This window comes from Chrysochloris asiatica, unplaced genomic scaffold (assembly GCF_000296735.1).
Source record: "Chrysochloris asiatica unplaced genomic scaffold, ChrAsi1.0 scaffold00072, whole genome shotgun sequence".
In the NCBI taxonomy this organism is placed as follows: Eukaryota; Metazoa; Chordata; class Mammalia; order Afrosoricida; family Chrysochloridae; genus Chrysochloris; species Chrysochloris asiatica.
Window position 1 is genome coordinate 4028027 of NW_006408590.1, and position 6087 is coordinate 4034113.

The 6087-nt window shown below is 43.8% G+C and overlaps 1 pseudogene; it reads left to right on the forward strand.

Moving 5' to 3' along the window:
* The first annotated feature begins 643 nt into the window (after window positions 1-643).
* On the forward strand, window positions 644-1325 carry LOC102841469 (annotated as a pseudogene).
* Window positions 1326-6087: the final 4762 nt, after the last annotated feature.

A 6087-nucleotide genomic window follows, 5' to 3' on the forward strand; every position in this document is an offset into this window, starting at 1 on the left:
GTTTGTTCCAACTCAGTGACTCAGCATAGGGTTTCTGAGGAGTTACTGATGGGTTTGAATGGCCAGCCTGTGGTTAGCAGTTCAGTTCTTATCATACACCACCACCCTAGAAAATTTGTTTTTTATTTTTAATTATATGAGAACTTCAAAAAAAGAGAAACAAAGGATATATTTTAGATGGGACATGAAAAATAATATTCACCAGGCAGAAAGAGGGACAAGTGGTATAAGAGATAAACTAAAAAGAGGAAGGCAAACACATGGTTATAAGACAGTTGTTCTTGAGGTTCAGCACAGATCAGCTTCACCTGAGGGCTTATTAAAATACGGATTGCTCGGCTTTCTCCTGAAGAGTTTCTAATACATTAGGCCTAGGATGGAAATTGAGGAAATCTAGAAAAAAAAATGTTCCCAGATATGCTGAAGTAACTGACGCTTCTGGTCTAGGAGCCATATTTGTGAGTCACTAGTTTGCAACAACCACTAAAAAAACAGTTAAAAAAAAAAAAGTAGCGCTCCCGCGGAGTCATCTGAAGAGTGTGTGTGTGTGTGTGTGTGTGGAGGGGGGGAGGGGAGGGGATTCTCTAGTGAGGGCTCGAAACCCCCAAGGAGTGGAGGGCCCCAGCCTGGAGCCCTGCTGTATATGTGTGGTAACACCACATCTGTGCCCCTGCTCATGGATGTTTCCACTGTGTTTGGAGCTGAGCTAGAAACAGCCATGGTTATTGCTTTCCATGGACTTGGAGACACAGCGCACAGCTGGCGTGACGCCCACTCCTCCATCCAGCTACCTCATGTCAAGTAAGTCTGTCTCCAAGCACCTGGATCCCTGTGACACTCAACATGAAGATGGTGATACCCTCCTGGTTCGACCTGACGGGGCTGAGTCCAAATGCCCCAGAGGATGAGGTTGGAATCAAAAAGGCCATAGAAAATATCAAGGCGTTGACTGAGTATGAGATGAAGAATGGAATCCTTACCAATCTTATTGGCCTGGGAGGCTTTCCACAGGGAGGGGCCCTGTCCCTCTGCACTGCCCTCACCTGCCCCCACCCTCTAGTTGGCATTGTGGTGTTGAGTTGCTGGCTGCCTTCCTCCAGGCAGCCAATAGCAGTGTCAAGGACCTGGCCATCCTTCAGTGCCACGGGAAGCTGGACCCCATGGTGTCCATATGGTTTGGGGCCCTGATGGCTGGAAAGCTCCGGTCTGTCATCACACCTGCCAGGGTCTAGTTCAAGACTTACCCAGGTGTCATGCACAACTCCTGCCCGCAGGAGATGGCAGCCGTGAAGGAATTTCTTGAGAAGCTGTTGCCTCCTGTCTAAGCAGTGTTGGCCCCCAGCGCATTCCCCCAGGTGGTGAGGGTCTCAGCACACACAGCGACATCTTGGATCTGAGCTGATCGAGCCCCCTTCCCCACATTCCTCAAAGGATCCTCTGCCACAGTCCTTGGGGCAGACAGACTGAGGTCTGGCCCATCTAGCACTGCTGGCCTCAGCCTCCTGGTGGCATAGACAGGCTGCTTACTCACCCAGTCTCCCTGGAGGTGTACCATCCCTGGCCCCCCAGCAGTATTGGGGGACTTGCAGCTTGCAGGTATGGGGAGGAAGTGGCCCAGCTACTGACCAACTTCACTCGCTGAGGACCTCACTCACCAGTCCCTCTTTTGGCTTTTGGGACTCCTCCTGTGACCTCAGGGTTTTGGCCCATGGGGCCCTTTCAGGCTTACTGACACCCCCTCTCCCCCCACCACCAGGGATTCTACCCAGATAATCCTGTCTCCTCCTCTCCAGCTGTTTCTCAATCATGAATGTGCCCAATGCCTGCCTGCCTGCTTGCTGCTGTGGGCTACCTGCCACTGGGGTGGAATGTTGGTGAGGGGGTGGATCCCCACCCCCACCCCCTTTCCCTTTCCCTCAGCTCTTCCCTCTCTCTGGGGACTGGGCCCACCTCCCCTGTCTGGTCTTTTCTCAAGAGGCCTGGAGCTTGCAGGGCTGAACTGAGGCTCAAGGTGTCTCTGAGCTGTGTCCCCCACACTTTGTCCAGGCTCTCTGACCTGAGAGGTTGTGGGGGAGTTTTGTCTGCCTTCTGTCTCCATTTGGTTTTGGGTATTTTTCTTGTTGGGTGTTGTGTTTTGGATTCCGATAAAATTAAGAAACCACTTCTATATATATATATCCTGGTGTGGCTCTGTGGGAATGCACCAGACTGAAAAGCCATTTGAACTGCAAGGTCGGTAGTTCAAGCTCACCAGCTACTCCTTGGAAACCCTACACAGGGTCGCTATGGGTTAGAACCGACTCGGCAGCACTTAACAACAACCACTTAACAACAAGCAGATAATGAAAACCATTTAATAATAATAATAATTTTAAAACAACTTTACTATCAAGAATTAAAATGTGTTTAATTTGACTAGCGAACAGGGTATAAGCATAGATGTTCTGGCATTTAAGATTATAAGTAATATTGGCCTGAGGAGATGAAGAAAGAAATTTCTAATTTACTAAGAAATGTGATGTCCATGTAGCTAGTACAGAGTTCAACGACTACGAATAATTGTCTGAGCCAGAATCCTGCAATCTCTCCACAACTTTGTAAATAGTACAGTTTCTCTAGCCATTTTCTATTAAAATTGAGGATGATTAGTTTAAGAGCTATTAGTAGCACTGTGTGATAATTGAACATATTAATATCTGTAAGGAACAAAACTTATACACAGCATTTTGTTTTAATTACATACCATGTGACCATCCCTTTCTATTGATTATATTCTAGGCATTAAAATTAGTTGAACACTCACTTGTGACGGAAGAAACCCAGGTGAAATCAATTTCTTTTAATAGCAGGGAAAATAATTTAATAAAAATGTCAACCAAGGAAAAGTCAAGATGATATTTAGATCAACAAATAACTAGTTTCTAGGAAATGAAAAGGAAACACTGCTGTAGATGAATAGTGCCCCCTCAATCCATGTACAACTGAAACCTCAAAAAGTGACCTTTTTATGAAATTGGATTAAATTATCTGGATTTCCTGTGGGCGCTGAATCCAATGACTAGTAACCATATATAAAAAAGGGAAAGGACACAGAGAGACACAGGGGACAACATTTTAAAATAGAGGTATGGGTTAGATTTACATGCCTGAAAGCCAAGAGATATCAAGGATTGGTGGTTGCCAAAGGAAGCTCTGGTAGTGTAGTGGTTATGAATCAAGCTACAAACCTTAAGGTCAGCAGTTCAAAACTACCAGCCACTCCACGGTAGAAAGATAAGGCTTTCTGCTCCCATAAAGATTTACAGCCTCGGAAACCCTGTATAGGGGCGCTATGGTCAGAACTGACTTGACAGCATTTAACAATAACAACAAAAGAAGCTGAAAGAGACAAATAAGAATTCCTCCTTAGGGTGTTGGGAGTGAATGCTGCACCATTGGCACCCTGAACCTGGGCTTTGGCCTCCTGAATTCTTAGAGAATAAATTCTGTTGTTTTAACTCACCAAGATTATGATGAGTTGGTATGGTGGCCTTACAAAACTAATTGTTGTTGTTGTTAAGTGCCATAGAGTCAGTTCCAACTCATAGCTACCCTATATAGGGTTTCCAAGGAGTGATTAGTGAGTGAGTTTGATTCACTGACCTTGTGGTTCAAACTGACCTTGCAGTCCAGTGCTCGTCCAATAACACCACTCCAGGACTCAAAACTAATACAGGAGTTAAAATAAAAACTGAGCGAAATGCGCAAATCTCCACCACACTGCTTCTGTAAGAAATTAAGGTTACATTTATCTTAAATATTGAAAAAATAAGGCAATTATGGAGAAAAACTCCATTGTCTTAATGATCTTATGCTGTTAAAACAGACATACCAAAACTGAATTGCTTTAAGGAAAATAAATTAATGTTCTCACAGTTTTTTGTTGTTGTTAGTTGTCTTCAAATAGATTTCAACTCATGCTAAAAGTCAAAATTCAGGTCAACAGTTCTTGGGAAAAGCTTTCTCTCTCTGTAGGCTGTGGCAAAGGTCCTTGTCTCTTTTCATCTTCTGTTCCTCAGTTCCTTGGTGGTCTTCATGAAATAGGACAAATATCTCCCCCACTTTTGCTTCCTTGTTTTTGTGCTTAATCTACTTTTTTTATATCTCAAGGTATTGGATTAAGTCATACCCTGCAGTGATATGGTCTCATTAATTCCCAAATGGGATCACATTCACAGGTATCAGGGTGTGTGGTACAATGGATTGCTTAATATGGTCTTTCTAGATATAGTCTTTGTAACACCCACTAAATTATTGGGTTCAAAACCAAATTAAACCCACTGTCATTGAGTTTATTATGATTCATAATGACCCTAAATAGCGTCTTTGAAATAGTAAATCTTTTTGGGAACAAACAGCCTCATCTTACTCCCTCTGAATAGCTTGTGGGTTTTAACTGCTGACCTTGTAATTAGCAACCCAATTCCTAACCCATAGTAAATGACTGGGTGTTGTTGTTGTTGTTAAGTGTCCTCAAGTTGGTTCCAACTCATAGTGTCCCTGTATAGAGTGTCTGAGGAATGACTGGTGAGCTTGAACCACCAACATTGTGATTCAAAACAACTTTGTAGTCCAACACATTAACTCACAGTGCCACACCAGGACTGAGTTGTTAAATGCCATCGAGTCAATTCCAACCCATAGCAACCCTGTATAGGGTTTCCAAGGAGCAACAGGTGAGCTTGAACCTCCAACCTTGCAGTTCAAGTAGCTTTGCAGTATATAAATGTGTGGTGATTGTGGTTCACCAAAGGGATGAAATAGCTTGCTAATAATGTAAATAAGGTGCATTGTACATTTGTGGGGATGGCCATGCAAATAAGTTGCTGGAATCCTAACATAGGGATTGTTCAATTTTACTATCCTGCTAGTGTTAAAATGAGCTGTCACACAAGCAGAAAGGGAAATCTCATGACCACCAAGAAAGAAAATTCAGGAGTTGGGCTTGTCTGTTAGACCCTGAATCCCCACCCTGAACTCTCTCCATCTATTAGATAGGAAGGGAGCTGTGATACTGAAGACAGTGAGATATGGCAAGGAGCAGTAGCAGAGAAACAGCTGCAGCAGAACCAAGAGACCAGTAGGAGACAAACCTGTAGACTTCTTGGACCAACAGAGTGAGAAAGCTGAGCATCTGAAGGATGGGAAGCTTACTAGAAGTTAGGGTGCCTCAAGGCACTTGTCAGGGAAGCGGGGTTTGCTGATTCATGAAGTTAGAGCTGGATGTTTCGAGGGTAAGACCTCCTATCAGGGTGTGATGCCTTTGGGCACTTATTTGGCAGTGCTAAAAAAGTTTTACAAGACTTGCCAAGCTGGGCAGAGACCAAAGGGACCAAGATGCCAAGGACCAGATAGAGGCCTGCTTGTAGGCATGGCTGTCCTGACCAAAGAACTGTATCCTGAGTATTTCCTGAACCTAAATGATAACTATTTGTTGCTGTTGTTTAGTGCTGTCGAGTTGGTGCTGACTCATAGTGACCCTGTATAGAGTTGCTGAGGAGTAGCTGGTGAGCTTGAACCACCGACCTCATGGTTCCAACTGACCTTGCAGTCCAGGACATTAACCAACAGACCCCATAATTGTGAGTATTGTTGGTAAATTCTCTGTGACCACTGTTATGATATATTGAACCCAGTAGGTAAATGAACCTTGATATGGTGCTGTAGAATAAGCATTGGACTGCTAACTGCAAGTGTGGCTATTCAAACCCACTAGCTCTCTGAAACCCTATACAGGGTTACTATGAGTCAGAACCAACTCTACAGCAAAACACAATAACAATAACAACAGTAGAGAAGTAGAGAGTAACATGGAATGGATGATTTGTTTCAGAATTAGGAAAAAGTTTGGAGGGTGGAAGCATGTCTGACTTCTGCCTCAAAGAAATCAGTATTGGAGTGCTTATCTTGACTCTCCTTCCTTTTGAAGCTAGAGGAGATAGTTTTTGAGGGTTAGGATATACAGCACTTATTTTAGGGAGAAACAATTCAATCCACGACATCTGCCTTCCTCAGTTTCTTTTGGAAAAATCTCATTATCTTCAATCA